This window comes from Odocoileus virginianus, chromosome 4 (genome assembly GCF_023699985.2).
Source record: "Odocoileus virginianus isolate 20LAN1187 ecotype Illinois chromosome 4, Ovbor_1.2, whole genome shotgun sequence".
NCBI lineage: Eukaryota > Metazoa > Chordata > Mammalia > Artiodactyla > Cervidae > Odocoileus > Odocoileus virginianus.
In genome coordinates, this window is record NC_069677.1 from 2,043,468 (window position 1) to 2,064,758 (window position 21,291).

The following is a 21,291-nucleotide window of genomic DNA, read 5'->3' on the forward strand; positions in this document are numbered from 1 at the left end:
AGTTTAATGATGATGGAAAAAGGAGAGGGAAAAAAATCCCAGAAAATGATTCTAATCAGAGACTTCCTACTACTTCTCTTATGCATCCTTGACTAACTTGTAAGGACCAGAATGAAGGACACTGCTAGAGGATTTAGGTGTAATTTTTACTCAATTTCTGTCATGAGACACATGCTTCTCGTATTCAAAATATAGGATTAACTTTAAATTAGAGGTGATAATTACTTTCCACGTACCAAAAGTCTAGAAATTTCCAAGGGGGAACTAAAAGTGGAATCAGTTTTAGCTTACTAAAGTGTGAGAGGTTAAGGTGGCCATTCTAAATAAATATCTGGAAATGATTCTCTGGAATAAGGTAGATATTTCTGATTTATCTTCAATAACCTCACATTAGAAGATATGTGAAATAACAGAGACTACAGGAAGAGGGCAGAAAGAATCTAATGAAAGAAAAAAACCACAATTTTATCACTACAAAGACCTCTTCTATAAGAGAGTAGAAAGACTCTTTGACTAAGTAGGTGGTATATGTACCATTGTTGTTGTTGTGCTCTGTGGCTCAGTTGTGTCAGACAGACTCTGCTACTCTTTGGACTGTAGACTGCTACGCTCCTCTGTCCATGGGATTTTTCAGGCAAGAATACTGGAGTGGGTTGCTATTTCCTCCTCCAGAGGATCTTCCCAGGGATCAAACCCATGTCTCATGCACTGTAAGCAGATTCTTTACCACTGAGCCAGTGGGAAAGCCCATTTGTACCAAACATATATATATATATAATGTATATCCTATAGATACACCACTGCCCAGCTTTCAATCGGCAATGATGTTGGGGAAGAAAAGGGTGAGAAAGAATGGAGGGAAGATTCATGCTAATAAACAACACAACACTAATCATCATTATTGGGTCTTGTTTGGCCTCTGAGTATAGGCCATGTTATAGAGGCAGGGGTATAGTATGTGACGTTTTCTAAGGGCATCAATAAGAAAGTTAAATGTTCGGCACTCTGAGCCTACAGTATGGCAATGCCAGCCTTTAACTGCTCCAGGGATATTGCTGAAACGTAGCTGGTAGTCACATGCTCCCACTTCTTGGGCAGTTTCACTGTTCAGATAGAGGAGTTATTTACTAGGCCTATTTCCTACCACTTGCCTCAGCTTGTAATTGGCCTAAAGGAGCTTCTGTACAATCTTGAACATGATGGTTACTTTTCTGCTTCCCTTCTGGACATTGCCTAAGGATTTAAGGAACTGCATATGACTTCTGGACATGGTTTTTCTTTAAAGATGTAGAAAAAATGCCCCAGAGCACATGGCATCCCTTATCATCTGCAAATGAACTTTTTGTGCTGAAGGAATGGTTCAATTACCACTCAGAACAGCGCTGCATAACTTCTGCCCCTCAGAGAGACTTGGGGTACACATGCCGGGAGCCAGATGCTCACTATCCCAAAATACAGGAAGATGCTCTGTCAGTCTGCTCTGTGAAGGGCAGGGGCGGATGCTGTCAGTGTGGCATTTCTGCCTCTTAGCATCTTTCACTTTCCCTGAAGTTGCTGAAAAATATTCCATTTCATTAAGTATGTAGTAATACACATGGGAGTCAGAGAGAGGGAAAGGTGGAGGACACTGATGACATGGCCTCTAGCACTTTATTTATGAGAACATCCAGAAATCTCTATCTACATCTGGTAGAAGAATAGTGTCAATTCTGCCCTGGAGACACAGATCAGGCAATGTTGCCAGTGTGTATTTTCCCCTTCCCAATAATTTACTGATTCTGGAGTCTGATGGCAGAGCTCAGATGATCACTTTCACATTCATATGAGTGAACAATTAGCCTGTGCCTTTGGGGGATGGTGATGTCAAATAAACATAAATGCATGAAGCCAGGGGAAGTACTGACTGTCCCTCACCCAGAAACTCTGCCGGTCTCCCGCATGGTGCTTCTCCCCCCACGACCTTCCCTGGGAGAGCGGTGAGGGTGGAGGCTGCCAGCAGGGCACAGGACACAGTGCTAGAGGTGACTTCACAGGACAGGGGTGAGCACCGCCTCTGAAGCAAAGGGTGAGACTAAACAACAAAATGCTTGTGAGGCTGCTCATTTGCCCTTTGCATGTTTTTACTGTATTATTCACCTTTTCATTGTTGATAATATCTACTTTTAAAATATTAGGGATATGTCACAGTATTTCCCTAGTATTTTTTTTTAAATACCGTTTACCATAGTGATTTCTATTTTCACGTAATAAAATTTAACATTCTTTAAGTTTTCAGACAGGATTGTATGCTTGGCAAAAGCATCTTGTACCCCAATATAAAAATATTCACTTACATGGCAAAAAGTACAATTGACAATTACAGAATTAGTGAAGATGCAGAGAAATGGGCAGCCTCTTTCTTTGCTGGCTTTCCCTAGTGGCTTAGCAGTAAAAAAATCTGCCTTGCAATACAGGAGACCTGGGTTTGATCCCTGGGTCTGGAAGAGGGCATGACAACCCACTGCAGTACTCTTGCCTGGAGAATCCCATGGACAGAGGAGCCTGGCAGGTTTCAGTCCATAGGGTTGCACAGAGTTGGACTTGACTGAAGCAACAAAGCAGCAACAGCAGCAGGGGATATACATTGATACAATTTTGCTGGAGGACACTTTAGCAGCAGATAAATTTTACTCTGGCAGTTCCACTACTAGAAATTTACACTAAAGAAATAATCAGGCAAGTGAATTTTTTAAAAATGCATATATGTATAGAGATGGTTACTGTAGCACTGTTTAGTTAGAAAAAATTTCCAAATATCCTAAATGTCCATCAGTAAGTGACTTATTCAATAAATTACCCTCTACTGGAGTACAATGTGGCTGTCAAAAAGATAATGTAGATCTATATTTATTATCATGGAAAATGCCTTACAATGAGTAAAAAAGCAGATTGCAAAACAGCCAGCAGATTTTCCTTTTCTTTTGAAAAGAGAAAGACAAAGAAAAACAGACAGACAAATAGATATGTTTGGAAATATATTCCCCAAAGTGTTAACTCTCTGGGTGGTGAGATTTTGAATGGATTTTTTTCTTTTACATCATTACTATAACAAATGCAAACCAAACTAAATGTATACTTTAGAAGTAAAAAAAAAAATAAAATTTGAATTTTAGGGAAAAAAGCTTAGATAAATCCTGCAACAACTACTTAAAAATCCAAATATGAGTTTCATAGTCATTAGCAATTAGTAACTCTCTGAATAGGGTGATACTATTGAATGACCGTTCTCTTGATGGATGGCATCACTGCCTTCCTCAAGTTTCCTGCAAGTTTGACAATTTAGGTGACACATTACATTTTAAAAGTATAAAAGCTCACATACTGGGAATAACCCAAATATCTTTACCTAGGGCATTGTTTGGAAAATTCTGGGAGTTTTATACGATAGAAAACTATTCAGACATTATGGTGGCAGTATGTAATTATACTGAGAAGGGCTTACATAATATTTAGTAAAAAATAGAATACAACCTTATATATATAGTATATACTCAATCATGTTACATTCAGAGAAAAGACTAGAAGGTGATCTAAAAAATTGTTAATAATCACTTTTTCTGTTTAGTGGGATTGTGACTATTTTCTCCATACTTTCTTAATATTTTACAATAAGTATGAATTATAGAATCATGAAAGAAGTAACTATTAAAAAAAATACAGCTGTGTTGCTCAACAGCTGGCAAATTTTATCCCAGATGTATCTACAGTTGAGTTTTGAGTCAAATGGTCTTAATGTCATTTCCTAAAGGAAATCTAATAGAATGGAATATGTTCAAATAAAGGAAAGCTGTCATCGCCACCACCTCTTTGCAAGCCACTGCTTTATAACAGAATAAATGTGAATGGGGAATCCTAGTGCTATTGGCAATTAAGAACTTACACATTCTTCAGGTCTTTTTTATATCTTGTTTTATGCTACTAGAAGCTGAAGTTTAGTTAATCTTTAGTACTCTGAAATGTCTCCAGGTCTGGAAGCTATTTTGGAGCCTGATGGCATAGGACGCCATTAGGAATAGAGGCTCATCCATCCATTCATTTTAAGCGGGAGTTCCCTGGAGTAACAAGGGTGAGCTGCTATACCAGGTCTTCTATAGATCATTAGCTTTCTTTCCCTTTTTTCCTTCTTCTCTCACCTACCCACTCTTCCTCTCTCCATCCCTTTTTCAAAAAAAAAAAAAATAAAATAAACAGTCTATATACAGTTAGATGGAAGCTCTTAAAATTCAGAGAAAATTCACCCAGTACCAACACCACACTTCAAGTAGATGATCTAATTGTTCCTAAATGATCATATGTTAGCAAAATGATGATGGAAGAAATCAGAATTGTCACTTACATACGTATGTTGTATATTAGAGGCTTGTCAATAAGGCAGAGAGTAGACATTTAATGAGAAAGCAACAAAATAACTAGGTGATGCCAGAATAGGAGGAAGGAGAAGGCAGAAGAAAATAATGACGTGGGTTTCTCTGTCTTTTGGCAAATGTTATCTAATCACCTGTTCTTGGTCTTTTGGACTAGATGTCAGTGTTTTAAACTAAACTAGACTGTTTTTTTCTGTACCAAACACAGTGCCTGGTGCAATGTAGATGCTCACCAGAGGCTTAGAGAATTGAACTGAGCTCTTTTACTGCCTTTTCATTCTGGCCTCAGATTGAATCAAAAAGAAACTAAAACCCCTAATATCTTTCCACACTTATATGTAAAACTCCATCCTAATTTGGACTAAAAGGCACATTTCTCTAAGTTTCCACCTTGGTCATTGAACTTCTGGAGAAAGTCACACAAGACAGAATAGGTACTACAAAAACCCACCAGACTCACCTAGACCTTCTGCACTGCCAAAGAGAAACCCACTGTGTTCTTCTGGTCAACCTGCCATGCTATTTGTCCCAGGAACTATTTTAAACTTCTACTTTCCTCAAATCTCCTCCTCACTTATTCTTGGCAGCACCTTGCTCCCTAGGAGTGACCATTTGGGATACTTCTCAACCTCTCAATACCAAGCCTACACACACTTGCATCTATCTCTACCCTTCCTTCTTCTTTCTTATAACTATGGAAGAGATGTTCCTCCTTCTAGCCTTCCACTTGTACTCAGGACTGCATGTCTGTCCATATCAGGAACCATCCCCTCAACAGTCATCCTATCCTATTATCACTCCTATACACTGAATCTCTCCTCTCTACTGTATTTTTCTAAGCATATAAAAATGCTAATGTCTCCATTCTCCTCCAGAAACTTCTTTTGACCTCACCCCACCACCCCCATATTCCTAAGATACTAGTTCATTTTCTTTTCCTTTAAGGTAAAATTTCTAAGACTTACCCACATTTGCTCTGTTTCTTCACTTCTTATGCTTTCCTCATCCTTTAACAAATAAGTTACTGCTTCTATCTCTTCAACAAGCCACCTTTTGCTAAAGTCAACAACAACCTCCAGACTAATATATTAAGTGATATATTGTTCAATCCTTAACTTCTTTGACTTCTCAGGGGTCACTATTGACCACTCTCTTTGAAATGCTTTGTATTCTTGGCGTCTGTGTCAATGTTTTCTGATTTTCCTACTACCCCTTAGTTATTCCTTCTGAGGATATTCACAGCCTCATTTTTCCCTACCAGGTGATTAAATATTGAGTTCTTCAAGTCCCAGTTTGGGCCTTCTTCTTATCTAACCTCATCCCTAGGCAACTATCATCCATGCCAAGAGCTTCATTTGTCTTCACTTTACTTCTGAATTCCAGTTGCCTACTGAATTCATCTGCCTACCCAATATGATTATTTCTATCAAGAGCATTTGACACTAGACATCTCAAAAACAGATCTTAACCCCAGTTCTCCTCTGGTGTTTCATATAATCCTGAGTGGCACCATCCTTCATATTTTTTAACAAACATAAAACCAGTAGTCACTTCTTTCTCCTTCATCTCCCACATCCAATCCATAAGAAAAACCTGTTTGTTTCTGAATTATCTCTCAGTTGCATTCATTTTGCTTCCATTCCCATCATCTCTACCCAAGTCTATTTTTCATCTGTTCTTCTACCATAGTCTCCTTACTTTTGCTCCTCCAAAACCATTTACCACAATGAAACTAACTTAATTTTTTAATTTCAGGATTATGGTAGTTTATCATGCAATTGTAAGAGATAATACAGAAAGGTCTGGTATGCCCTCTACCCCCTCTCTTATAATGTCCCAATATAATATTTTGTTTAACTATAGTACAATATCACAATCAGGAAACTGACACTGGTACAATCCATCCACCTTATTCAGATTTCACTCATTTTACATACACTCATATAAATGCATGTGTGTTGCTCTATGCTATCACATCCTTATGTAAAGATTTGCATGATTACCACCACAGTCAAAATATAGAACGGCTATATCCTAAGACTATTTCGGGCTATAACTTTGTAGCCACAGTCAGCCCCATCTTCCCTCACTTCCTAATCACTGTTAATCTGCTCTCTATGGTTATAATTTTGTCATTATAATAATGCTTTATAAAGGAAATTGGCTTTTTCACTCAGTGTAACATCTTTGTTATTAATCCAAGTTATACACATCAAGAGTTCACTACTTCCAAGTGTTGAGCAGTTCCATGGTTTGATCATACTATGGTTTAACCATTTACTGATTGAAGAACTTCTGGATTGTTTCCAGTTTGGGGCTATTGTGAGTAAAGCTGTCATAAACTTTGTTTTCTGTATGGATATGTTTCCATCTGTTTGGGATAAATGTACAAGAGTAGCAAGATCTTTTTAGAATACAAAATTGATCATGCCATTTTCATTCTTAAATGTGCTTTTCCATTGCCCTGAGGCAGGTCCTTAACATGTTGTCAGAGATCCTGACATCAACAGGCCCTGAATTATCTCCTCAACCTCCGAGTTCAGCTCAGAGTCACTTCCTCAGGGAAATGTCTCCTGTACTTCCAGACTCACTTAGATCCCCTCTCCTATATTGCTTGTAGAGGACCTGGCACTTTTATTTCACAGCAGTAAGCACAGCTTGCAATTATAAGTTCTTTTGTGTGACCATTTGATTAATGTCTCTCTCCCCTCCCCGAGACTGTAAACTCCAGCAGGGCAGAGGCTCTGTGTGTTTTGCTATTAGGTTTTCAGCACTTAGCAGACATTCACTTTGTGTTTAATGAAATTCCGCCAAGGATTTTAAGACAGATAGTCTTGGATTCAAGTTCTGTCTGTTACTTCCTAGGCATTCTTGGAAAAAATTATTCAAACATGCTAAATATCCATTTCATTTTTATAATATTATATACTTAATAAGAGTAGTTTAAAAGGTTAAATCATATAACCATTAAAAATATTTTGTCTAGTACCCAAAGAAAGGCAAGCACTCAACAAATTTTATCACTAGTTTCACAAAAGATAAGAGTTTTTGTTTTTGTTTTCCAACTTGGGTTTAGTTCATTGTCTTCATTTCTTGCTTGTTCCTGGGGTTCTGATTCTGGTAATTTTAAGGGTCTAAAAAGGAAACCTCAGTTTAGAACTCCAATAATTCTATGACAGCTGGTTTCAACCTCAGGTATGTCTCCTTAGGCATTTGAGAGCCTTATTTGATCTCTTGGCTCTGGTTTCCATTTTCATTTTACTCAATACTTCCTCCTCTTATTTCCCAGCTTGTGGATCTTAGGGTTTGCAGGAAAGCCTTTTCCCCCTCCCAGTTTACATAAAGAAGTTTTCTAAACATATCTTGCCTCATTCCTTATGCTAATACTTTTCCATGGAGGAGAATCATCCTGTTGGTAAGGCAGCCCTTGGTCCCTGTTTCTCAGTTGGCTGGGACTTATCTATTGACGTTTTTGAGTCTTTCTCCTTTCTAGACTGCTTAGACTAGCGGGAGTCAGCGACCTGGAAAAGCATTATTCTTATGCAGATCCAGATTTTTCCCTTGGGCGGAAGAGTCAAGAGCCCCTTCTACCTTTCATAGTAAGTTCTGTTCTTCCACCCAGACTTTAGCAAAGATTTTGGTTCCCCAGCAATCAGTTTTTTATTTTTCAATGGGTTTAAAATTTGAGTAGGGAAAAACTGCTTTTTATTGTACCCCTTCAAAGAATCCTACACTTAGGTTTATGCTTTTGCTTGGGATATCACTTCTTTACTTTTTCTTTCTTTCTTTCTTTTTTTTTTTCTTTTTTACATTCAAGCCATTTTTCAAGACTAGCTAAGTGGTAAGCTGCAGTCTATGGGGTCACAAAGAGTTGGAGACCACTTAGCAACTGAACAACAACAAAAATCGCATTTTACATGATGTTTTCCAGCCCATAAGTTTTCTTTCATGAATGAAATCCTATAGTACTTATTGGAGTATATCATTCCTTTTGGAATTGTTATTATCTTCTGTGCATATGGAACACTCAATAGTATGGCTTCTTTTCGTAACTCAATTTTAAGTTTCTTAAGAACACACAAGGGCACTGTGCTCGTTTATGTTTTAACTCTTCACTAAATATGATTCTGAATCCTAGCTTGTGCTATGTTTTCATTTTAGTAATATACTCCCCCATTTCCTTTATGAAAAGCTTATGGAAAGCATTGTTTACTAGGTAGAAAGGCTAAAAGGAATGGAGACAGAGAGAGGTAATACTCCTGGCTTTGGTAGACTGGTCTGCAGTGTGTTTTGATTCTCTGAATCAAAGATAGAAAAAAAATAGCCACTACGACTACAGGGGAAAAAAAAATGAGGAGGAAGGGTCCTGATAATGATATCTGAGCAATGAAAGACAGTGAATATTTTAAAGATCACTGAATTTAATTTATTCAACCTAAATGCATAAAAGTACAGGTGGGGACATTATTTATGCAGGTATATGCAAATCACTTTATAAAATAGGCAAAGCCCTTCTGCTTTTTATAAGTTGCCAAGGTGGTTCCTGATATTTTAAAAGCTATGCACCTTTCATGTAATTTCCTAAGACTTGGAATCCCTCTATCAGAATCTCATAGTCATTGTCAGAGCAAGTTTATTTTTTTTCTCTCCTCTGGGACATTTACAAGGCTCTCATAACCATCATAAAAAGAGTGGTTTCCACAGAGATGTGACTGGAAAAAATCACTTGGAAATCACTGAGGAGCAAGTCACAATGTTCAAAGCAGAGAACATAGGCTTTGAAAACATGAACCCATCTGACCTCTTGAATTTAGAACAGTGAATTCCTGAGCTCTGAAACACAGGGCCCGGCTGTGCATGCCATATTGGTGCTATAAGACTGGCAGTAGGTTGGCTGTGGCATGGTCTATTTCAAACTCCTTCACAGTGCCCAGTGTTGCATGTTCCCAGATGACATTTGGTTGGCAGAAGCTGGGCCTCCAAAGCTGGCAGTCTGGAATGCAGCCCACTGTGTTTTGACAAACACATAATTGACCATCTGATCACCAGCCTACGTTCTGCACTCAGGTCACTGAGGGGACCTGGGCTTTCAATAGGTCCCTACTCCTTATCTTGTTCATCTCAGCAAACATTTCTCCAGAAAGTAATACAGAGAAGACTTATACACACCCACACATATCTTCCCATTTGCTGAAGAGAACATGGTACATGCAACAGAAGCTGTTGAAAACTTCCTTTAAATCGTCCTGGCAGCCCAAAGTGAACAAGAGAAAAGCACACTTATGGTGAACTCTAATTCAGAAAGAAGGAACAAATATACTGCATTGTTTCAACACTCGGCTGTGCATAAGTTGCAATTTAGCTCAATAGCTTGGAACTTCTCAGAAAAGGGCAGCAATGGGAAAATGATAGGAATTGGAGCTTTGATCGACTTTAGGAGGATATTATTAAGAACTGGTTTCATTTTCAGGTGAAAGAAGGGAAAAGCCAGACTGGCAATTTCCCGTCTCCTCCTTCTTGGCCTGCCAAGGCCACTATGAGAGAAGGAAACACATATTTCTGGAGACCAGTAGGCCCAACTCAAGTTGAGGTCTCCAGTGAAGGGACTGTAAAGGAATATTTCACCTGAAATTTGGCCCCACACAACACGTGACCCTTCATCTGAGAAGGCAAGGATTGTGCACGGGGACAAGCCAGGCTGGCGTTAGGCAAACAGTGTCTATGTCAACACTACCCAGTTGCCTCTCCTCTCCTTTCCCAGCCCCACTGCACAGTTGAAGCCCTTGGTTATCATCTTTGACCTGCTCTCCCTTTTCTCAGTCACCAGACCGCTCTTTTTCTAAAACATAAATCTACTTAAAATTCTTCAAAGCCTCACCAAGCTTGTTACTTCAAGTCCAAACTCCTTGCTCAGCATATAAGACCTTCCATGATCTGCCTCCTGCCTACTTTCCAGCCTCATCTCCTTTGAAAGGATCTCCTTCAGTCACGAAACTCTAGCCAATATCTCAGAACCTGACTGCTGTGTGTCACCTCCTTTGCGCTGGCTTTTTTTCTGATTATGATTTTTTGTTGTTCCCCCCACCCCCCTCCATATTCACCTGGTAAACTACAGTTCACTCTTCAGACTTTTAGGTTCAGCTTGGGCACCTCCCATGTGCAGGCAGGTGCTCCTGCTTCTTTTTTGTTCCCTTGCTACATCTTGTATACCTCCATTCCAGTGGCCATCACATGGCATGGCCTTTGTTTATGTATATCTCCCTATCAGGCTGAGATTTTTAACAATGGGGAGCATTTCTTATTTATTTAGCAGTTTTAAGAACCAAGCATGGTGACTGGTTTCCTATCATTGTTTGTTGACTAAAAACTGAATAAAGAGCCGTACGTGATAATCCATCAAAACCTAAGCTAAGCAGTAGTATTAGCTTCTACAAGCAGGATAGGAGCCTCCAAGCAATCCAGAGAAGGCAGAAGACCCCAGTAGTAAGGCACTTTGGATGGTTATCACTGGGTGAAAGGAAGAGTGAGGGATCGAGGGTGTGATGTCTTGTTAACAGAGAAGGTAGGCAGTGAATTTTCAGGCTTTTCAACATTTAGTTTTCAATATGGAAAGGTACTGTTCTGAGAATGCATCTGAGTTTGAACTATGGACAGTTCTACATTATATGAACCTGGTTCTCAAATAGGGTGAGTCTGTGCTATCTACTTCAAGGCAGCATGGCAGGTCATGGAGGGCTCCTCTCTGCTAAAGACAAATGGGATGAAACACTTTTGTGGGAAAGTCTGGAAGCTATTCAGCTCCTATTGAAATCTATGTCAAATCCAGACTAGGACTTTGGACTAAAGGCAGTGCCAAGGAGAAAAAATTCAAACAGGCAGAATGTTGCACCTGCCTGGAGGAGGCCATTCAATGGCACTAGGAGCTATAAGTGCTAAGGGATAATGTTTTCACCTGTCCCCAGGGAACTTTTCTTCTCCTTCTGATGGGCCCCTGGGGCACCACGTCTGGAGACATCAGCTGTGTCTGTGGGCACTTGAGATCAGCAGAACTGTCACAGGCCCTGTCACCCTTGAAATAAAAGCAGTCTCAGGATTTGAAACAATCTAAGCAAGCATGAAGCCTGGCTTGAGAAGTGGGAAAAGGTTAGTGGGTGCATGGATGGGCTCTCAGTCCATTCCAGATCATTTGCTCAGCCTTATCTTTGGTTACAAATCGGATCTCTCTAGAAGCTGCCAGATTGATGGTTGATGTTGTAAAAAATCAGTTTCACATTTTCCTATGAGCCAGGCACAGCCTTTCAATTATGTTTTTTTATCTCAAAGGTCTCCCCTCGATTTCTAATCTGTGACCCAGGTCTCCAGGCCCCTGCACTGCTTGTGTCTGAAGCTTGCCCTCCAGTGCTGACGTCATAATAGCTGAGCCGGGAGAGCAGGAGTGCACGGTGCTGACTCATCCCTGGTGATGTGAGGATTAATGCCTTGTCTAACACACAGCTATTATGTGAACTGTTTTTACACAAAAGAACTGTAACAAAAATGATTTGCCAGTCAGAGGACTAGAAATACACAGTGCTAGGTAACTGGAGTAGGGACAGAGAGACGTAAAGTGGTAACCACAAGCATGCATGCCGACACCCTCCAAAGCACTGACAGACCCACTCTATCAACACCGAGAATGAGGAATAACAAGACTTGTCAGGGGCAGAGAGGACCCACCCCTGCTGTATAAATGCATTACACACAGCACCAGTCTTTGGGGAGTTTAATCAATCTCCTTTCTCTGTCAAATAACTGTCACTTTAGACTTTAGCCTTAGCATCCTTTGGAGGATATTGTTCCCCTAAATATATTTGCAACTCGCTTCTAGGAATGTGAGTGGAAGCCACATACAAGCAAAAGAGCCATGGGAACACCCTTTCTGTGCGAATGATTGCAACACAAGAAACACCTCGCAGTGCGAAGGCATCAGTGAAGTAAGACAGAATGTTGTGAATAGGGGACAGTGTTCACCAGAGAGTGAGAAGCAGCTGGAAGGACGCTGATTATATTTATCACGTGAGGTGACTGCCACTACCTGTAGCATCACTTGGGTAGTGTCTTATGCAGTGACTTTGATTATTTGGGTTCATGGCCCCAGAATCTCTTTCAATTATCCAAACCAACTCAGTGCAGCATAATTTGGGCTTTAAATAATAAATATTCTCTCTTGTCATCTGAAATCAAGTTATTATTTTTCCCCAAATGACTTCCCATCTTTTCTAAAAAGAGAATGGTACCTTCTATAAACCTTCTAACATATGTAATCCTGGATTTCTCTCTTTTTTTCCTGGACTTTACAATTTCACAGGATTTCAGCCTAAATGACTGAAGTTTTATACTTCAGTCTTATACTTCCTGTAAAAGGATATTAGAAATTTTGTACAAAAAATGAAACCTCTGATCTAGAAGTTGAAGTGAAAAGCTATTGAACCTAGAGATGGGTGTATAACTGAAGAATAAATAATTGCCCATTGGTTGACAGCAGAGCAAAAGCCCAACTATTGCTGGTATCTGACTGAAGAATGTAAGCTGTAGTCTAGAAGAGCAGTGACTTTTGCAAACAGCAGCTGTGGCCAAGTCAAAGGCAGTCTTTATATAATACAGGTCCAGTGGCTTGGGCTGCTGGTCTTTTCAGCCCCCTCCTGATGGCAACTACTATGATCACCAAGAGCATCGACTCCAAACACAAAAGAAGCTAACACACAGTTAAGACGCACTGGAAACCACAACAAAGTCAACTGGAAAACATGCCAATAAAGACTCAAATTTCCCAAATCTGGCACTTTTTTTTTTTTTGAAAAGTAAAGAAACCATTTTTACTTACACAAAGAGAAGGGGCAGGCCACAGGCTGATGGTCAAGGAACTGAAAATCAAAGACAAAACAAGGAATTAAAAATAAACCCAATGATATTGTGGAGAGAAGGAAAGTAAATTAAGTTTAGACAGGACTTCTCCTAAAGCATGAGCAGAAAGAGCCCATTTTGTCACCTGAAGCCCAAGATTCAGCCTCATAAAATGTCCAAAGATGTGGCCTCTTGCTGTCTGATCAATGTAGAAGGGGTGGTAACCTCTTTCTTTGTCAGCTTTATTCTGATCGGAATCATATGAACATTTTCTAGAGTTGTGCTGTTCAATATAGTAGCACTAGCCGTATCTACGTATTTAAATGTAAAATACTTAAAATTTAATAAAAAATTAAATGTTTGGTTCCTTGGTCTACTAGTCACATCCCCAGCGCTCCACAGCCACCTGTGGCTGGTGGCTGTCTTACAGATAGACCATTTCTATCGTTGCATAAATAGCTATTGGGTAGCACAATGAGAACAAGTAAAAGCTTGACTATGTTGTACATGACAAATCTTAGCTAATTTTGACAAAGGTGAATCAAACTCATAGACTTTGCTTCTTTGAAGGGTAGATTTAGTATGTTTAATGCTTTGGATAAATTTAAAACCTCCACGTGCTGTCAGTCATTAACTGACAGTGGTTATTGCCTTGTCTGCTGCACAGCACCAGGCTAGGAATGTGTCCTCTGACTAAAGGATTTTAAATGAAAGCATCTGTCCCCCAAAATGCATTTCTAATAATAAAACTTCAGTTTTCTGCTATACATCAACATGAATCAACATAGGCAGAAACCAATATAATATTGTAAAGCAATTATCCTTCAATTAAAATTAAATAAATGTAAAAGGAGGAAAAAAAAAAAACACTTCAGTTTTGGGGGGAGTTGACCTTAACAGTTTCTCATTCTATATTTCAAGTCTGATAATTTTCTTTTGTAATTGTCAACACACAAGCCAAATAAGCAATTAATGGACTGGCCTGCTCACTAGTGTTTTGATAGCTTTTCTTACAGAGAAATAAAACTGAAGTAACAGAAGATCCAAGAGAAGAAACCAAACAAGGATACTGAGAAGACAAAGCAGGTCTCCTTATCCCACCTCACTCAAACATGTCAAGGACTTAAAGTGCGCTGGTTGAATTTTTGTGTCTCTGACACTATGGTTTTATCCACTTCACATAAAGCCTCCAGAAAAATGCAAAACAAACTGTATTTAAAAAGCTCAAGTAGAAAGACTTGATTAAATAAATTAGCATAGAATAAGGCTAAAGCAGAAAACTGGAAATTAGAGCTTCACTTCTCAGCAAGTTTTCTGGACAAATACACCATCGTAGAGATTCCTCCAAAGAATACATTTTTCTTTTTGTGGACTAGGTGAAACCCTGTTCCCTGAACATGCAGCAGTGAAGGATGGTATTCACCTCTTTGGACCAGAAGAGTTAAGTTGAAAATCTGCAGCTTGGACCATAAAGAGAGGTTGGGGGTCTCCAATGCTTTTAAACTGTTTCACAAAATTGATGAGCTTAATGAAAATTTTAAGCAAGATAATTAACTTACGTATGATTCATTGAAAGTACACACAAACTTGAAATATATATGTGTGTCTACCAACTAGCTTCAAAGACTTTAAATCTCTAAGTTTTGCTACATTCTAGTCCTGTCTACAAGCTGGGATCTTAGACTATCACACTGGTGCATCTTTTAAAGTATTTTTCCTTTCTTCTTCTCTTCTTTTCTCCTTTCTTTCCTTCCCGCCTGCTCCCCCAATATTTTTGAGCTTGCTTTCTTTCCCAACCTTTGAAAAAATGGAGAAAAATATGATTGGTGGTCAATCTATGCAGTGTGCTCGCTTATTTTTCTGTTGTATGTTATAAATCCAATAAGTCTCAGTAATAATTATGCTCTTTTTGAACTATACTCAGTATTTATGTTCTTATATCTAAGCATACAACTTTCTAAATTTCAAGGAGTATTTATTCATAAAAGTTAATCAGTCAAAATTAAATTTTTGATGTGATCAAAAGAGATCAATGTAAATTATACCCAGATTGACTAATATATCCAAGGTCTGGAATGAAAAACTATCTTTCCTGGATGTCAAATGACACACAGGCTGTCAATGACAGGAATCCAAGATGGAGAGAGAATTCACAGTGTGTATGTCACAGTCTAAGACAAATTAAAGCCAAGTTAAATTAAAGATTTTATTGGATATAATTGTTGTCTTTATGTATTAATGAAAATCAATATCTATACCAAATTTAATATTAAGGCTAAAAATTTAATCTCAGAGTTCTATAATTTATAAACATTCATAAACATCAAAAGGCCCCTGTTTTTTTGATTGAATTACAATCTGCTATGCAATTTTGAAAATGTGTATTAATCTGCATGGATTTATTTTTGTTTAGCTCAAATTGTTATTTTATTGATATGTGCCCTTTCTGCCTAAGTGATATTAACTTTGTATGTCTGTATATTGTTTTCATCTGAAATGCAAATAATTATCTACAGTAGTTTTCCGTGAGATTAAAATCATTTGCATTAAGCATGCTGGATTCAAAGCACAAATATCTAGCAAAGAGTATAGAACTGTAAAGGCCAAATGAATCAGGGCCTTATAACAGTAGGGGAAGCAAGAGTAGAGAGAGGGAGAGGGTTTAAGTCTGATTTTAGTTTTATGATATCTGAGTAGAATTATTATATAGTATCAGGCTCCAAGGAAGTAAAAGAATTATTAACTGTAACTGAAAGATTAGTCCATTCTGATTTCTGTGTATGTAATGTTCCAGGGCAATGATTCCCAACTTTTGGAGGTGATGCAGATCCCTATGAAAATCTCTCCTCCCAGAAATTCTTTCAAAGTAACAAGTTTCAAGCATCTCCCAAACTCCAAGGGGGTCTTCTAAGAATTCCAGGTTAGTAACCCTCAGCCTAAAGGGAGAGGGAAGAAAATGTTCTTTCAGTTCCCTTGCTCATCACTTCTAGGATGTTTTAACAAGGTGCTATACAGTTAAAGCCAGGAGTAAATGAAATGTATGAAAATGGAGCATACTACATGGGTAAGTATGTGTGGCTAGAGACACACAGACTCCTTCACAGGACTTCCAGACTCTGACTTTCCTAGTCCTTGACAACTTTATGAGAAAGGCCATAGAGCCTTAGGGACAATAAGGTAGAGGAAATAATGAGCAAAGGAATGATAATAAGAGGTACCATTCACTGAAGACCTTCTGTGGTTTCAGGTATCCTAAGTAAATGTTCTTCGATTTGAATATGGGCATACCCAGGGAAGTGGAGCAGTCTGACGAGTATGCAAATCCACAAAGTAAATAATAAAGATGTGGCTGTCTCTTTTAGAGAGTCAGTTGTCCTTGTGGCTAAGTAATTCAAAAATCTTATTTGTACATGTACTCATTTATCCAATAACTACTTCTTGAAAGTTATACACAAAAAGAACAGACCCTGTTCTTGTCCTCATGGAACTTCCAGTTTGGTGAAGCAAACAAGGATATGTTGAGGAGCAGAAAGCAGAATATGTACATATTTTTAGGATGAAACCTGAGACTTTGCTGAAAGCCTAATTTGTGGCATGCTGTTTTAGGCATCAGGCACCCTGAATATTGGATGCTCACCTTAGCTTGAGGATCGCCTGCCTAGAAGAGTTTAAAAAGCAGCTCTAACAGTATATCATTTAATCCTGACTACAAGAGTATATACTGTCACTTCTACTTTACCAGAGAAAAATGACATTTTAGAAATTAGAAAACTCACCTTAAATCAGATAGTTTCTTGGATTTAAAAAGTTTGTACTGTTCCAAAGTCTATATATTTATAAATCCTAAATTCCCATACCTCTAGGTATTTCTCTCTTTATGTTTGCCCTTGACATCTGGACTAATTCAGGAATTTGTTAGGCTAGTTTAGGCTTCTTCTTTGGAAGGAGACATAGTTGGCTTGATTTGGATTCTACATATTAGATGGTGGTAAGGTAAAGCTATTGTTAATATTACACCTATTTTATGGGCAGAAGCTGAGCCACTTGCCAGTTGAGGTAACTGGCTGGATTAAAAAAGGAGCCCAGGGTGTCGGTCTCTCATTCCTCTTGACTAAACTCCAAGCCTAGGCAATGGTACTGTGCAGGGGTTTTTCTGCAAGTGGGGTTCACACTGGCTGGTAAAGAGTGAGAGAAACTTGCTAAGGGAAAATAATAGTACAATAAAAAAAATGGGAAATAATCATAACTCACAAAAACTGGTTACTTTTAGCATTGTGAATAGAAAAGAGAGAACTTATTCATCACAAATGAATCAGAAAATTAGAATGTGTCACAGCATTGATGACAGAGCTGAGGAATTCAGATGAACTAAAGTTCAACACTTATCCTTCTATCTGAATAGGGTAAATGGTGTGACAATAGGACAGAAATGACCTCTTAGACATGCCTTTAATCCTTCCAATCTTTCTTTTCCAACTACTCTCTCTAGTATTTAGGTGGGTTTATATCTTTGTTTTCCATGGGTAGAGATAACAGTTTAACATTCTTTTCATGTTCTAGAAGTATTGTGTTAATTAATTCTTATGTGGGAGTCATTCCAAACAGTAGGATGAAGATTTTTACCTTATTGATTTTCCTAATACCGTTCTGGCTTCCAGTGTTTTCAAAGGAAGAGGCATTATTGGATTTTTAGATTCGTATGTCTCTCAGAATAAGTGCCAGCTTCATAGATTCTTGTCAATTGATATTCCATCTTCACTCTGGATACATGATTTCCTTTATCTGACAGATTCAAGAAATTTTATGCTAGATTTAATGACATTTCATGCACCCTGAATTTGGAGGTTTTTAATTCTCTATTTTCTACCTGGCAAAAGATTTACAAGTTAAAGTCAGATGGAAGGGTTATTCAGATGTGCATACAAAGCATGCTCAATTTCCCATTAGGTACTCAGGGGTCTCCTGCAAGTTTCTTGGTCTTAAGGAGACTGACTATAAATGCCACAAATAGTCATTCATATCTTGGGGGCCTGCTTTTCAAGACCATCTTGAGAAGAACAATAGGAATATCATAGTGATGCTTTACCATTCCTTAAAATACTATGATAATTCTGAATAATGCCTACCTTCAAAATTTAGATGATGAAATAATGATCAGTAAAAAGAGAGAATTCAAAAACTAAAGTTCAGGGGCTTCCCTGGTGGTCCAGTAGTTAAGAATCTTCCTGCCAATGTAGGGGCAGGCTGGATCCTTGGTCAGGAACTGAGATTCTCACATGCTGCAGAGCAACTAAACGCATGAGCCACAGCTACTGAGCCCACACATTCTGGAGCCCACGTGCCACAACTAGAGAGCCCACATGCCGCAACTCCTGTGCATCACAACTGGAGAGTCCCTGTGACAAAGTGGAAGATTGCCCTGACACCATGAAGATTCTACATGCCATAACTAAGACCCAATGCAACAAAATTCATAAATATTAAAAAATAAAAAACTCACATGTATCCCATTGTTCATTGCAGCACTATTTACAATAGCTAGAACATGGAAGCAACCTAGATGTCCATCGATAGATGAATGGATAAAGAAGTTGTGGTATATGTACACTATGGAATATTACTCAGCCATAAAGAAGAAAACATTTGAGTCAGTTCTAATGAGGTGGATGAACCTAGAACCTATTATACAGAGTGAAGTAAGTCAGAAAGAGAAAGATAAATATTGTATTCTAACGCATATATAAGGAATCTGGAAAAATAGTACTGAAGGATTTATTTACAGGGCAGCAGTGAAGAAACAGACATAGAGAACAGACTTATGGACATGGGGAGAGGGGAGGAGAGGGTGAAATGTATGGAAAGAGTAACATGGAAACTTACATTACCATATGTAAAATAGATAGCCAACAGGAATTTGCTGTATGGCTCAGGAAACTCAAATAGGGGCTCTGTATCAACCTAGAGGGGCGAGATGGGGAGGGAGATGGGTGGGAGGTTCAAAAGGGAGGAGATACATGCATACCTATGGCTGCTTCATGCTGAGGTTTGACAGAAAACAACGAAAGTCTGTAAAGCAATTATCCTTTAATAAAAAAATATTAATTAAAAAAATAAAAAACTCAAGTTCAGCAGTTAGATTTGGGACCATTTCTGAGCCTGAGACATTGCTGATACAACTTGAGATTCCACCCCATCCCACACAAATTTCCCTGAGTGTTCCTGCTTCTTACAGATAGAAAGTTTGAGGAATTAGAAATGAAATAAAATCAGTAGGGCTGGGAGGGGTGGCAGAGCAGGGTAAGAGGTAATGTCAGGGACTGAATTTGCTTAATATATTTAGGACAATTTTTTACAGCTCCTAAAACAGACCTAACTGGATGACATGATGACAGTTTAGGAGCTCTGTACAATCTGACTCCAGACAACTTTTCCTTCCATATTTCAAACTCTCCAAGTTATAATTTTATAGATTCCAAATGGATTGTTGTACTAGGATCTTTTATTATATAGTACATTAATATTCTTTAAGGGACACTGAAAGGGCTTCTCAAGTGGTGCTAAGGGGTAAAGAACCTGCCTGATAATGTAGGAGATGTGAGAGACGCAGGTTCAATCCCTGGGTCAGGGACGATTCCCTGCAGGAGGGCAAGGCAACCCATTTCAGTATTCTTGCCTGGAGAACCCCATGGTCAGAAGAGCCTGGCAGGCTATAGTCCATAGGCTCTCAAAGGGTCAGACATGACTGAAGTAACTTAGCATGCATGCAAACAGGAGATGCTGTAAAGATCTGGCATTGTTATCATGTGGCCCAATCAAGTAGAAACACTTGGTCATAATGCTGCTCACAACCCATCATTAATGCCATTTGGTACAAAAAGTTGTGCCTATTATAGGACAAACTCTTCTCCAGACTTCTTGGAATATATAAACACAGAAAGTAACATGTTAGTGTACAGAGGGCTTTGGAATAAATATGGGCACAGCAGGAGGAACAACCATCCAGATCAGTGTGAACAGAAGGCTGTCTTTACTCAAATGGTTTCCTTGAATTTTTTAATACAAAGGGAAAAATTATGACACAGAATTTAATATAAAAAGATATAAATTAAGCAGGTACTTTTACCCGATGGTCTGTTAGATACTAAACCAAGAGGACAATATGGGCGCAGTCTGTGTTTTAAAGACTTGATAAGAGCTTTCCATAATACAGATTGGAAAATGTTACTTCTGTCCTTGTTACCACCAATTATTTGTTTAACAGCAATCCAAGATCTTTCATGATCTGGATCTAGCCCCAATGCACCTCTCTTGTTTTCCCCCACCACTGCTTCCTTACACACTGTGACAGACTATTTGCTCTCCCTGAACACGCCCAGGACACCTCTGCCCCTGAGCCTAGCACAGTGTCCTAAATACAGCAGGACCCTCCAATGTGTGTTGAATAAATGCTGTCTATTTATTTTAGGAGACAAAGATGATAGAAAAAAAGTTGTTAAGTAAAGGAATAGTACCAGAAAAGGTCAAGGAAAAGTTAATTTTAGTGCATTTTCAGAGTGGGGGCAAGATGAGCCTTTAAGATTAGGAAAACTGATGCTCTTTATTCTTGGGTCTAGCCAATGCTATGAGTCAGTTACTTTTTTGGGAACAAGTTTCAACCTCAAGGTTAAATGAACACAAATGCTCTGTCCATCAGCATATAATGAAAAAGCTGTGGCTATTTCCACATCAGCACAGTGAAATTAAAATATGCAGTGCCTTTCTCAGGGGCATCATGTATGACAGACCTTTTAAAAATACTCCCTCATTCCATTCGTGTACAGAAAGAGCTATAAAAACAAAAATAAATGTTTAAAAAAAACTGAAATAATATCGCTTACAAAAGAAAGAGCTGAGGTATATCTTCCTAGTTTTCTGACTATAAGAAGGGTTGTAAAGAGGATAATGATAGGCATTTTTGTCCTAGGACAAAATGATATTAAACTGTCCAGTGGAGAATTTAAGACTT

The 21,291-nt window shown here is 38.6% G+C and overlaps 1 protein-coding gene across 23 annotated transcripts in view; it reads right to left on the reverse strand.

Annotated features, from left to right (window-relative positions):
- Positions 1 to 21,291, reverse strand: part of ZBTB20 (zinc finger and BTB domain containing 20) — a 1,026,540-nt gene that overhangs the window by 348,073 nt on the left and 657,176 nt on the right. For 20 of the 23 annotated variants that reach the window (XM_070465986.1, XM_070465969.1, XM_070465979.1 and 17 more), the window contains one exon: positions 13,267 to 13,306. The gene's annotated coding sequence lies outside the window, so the exon portion shown is untranslated. Of the gene's footprint in view, positions 1 to 13,266; positions 13,307 to 17,909; positions 18,069 to 21,291 lie in introns of all 23 variants that reach the window. The other 3 variants (XM_070465975.1, XM_070465973.1, XM_070465980.1) reach the window with 1 other exon arrangement.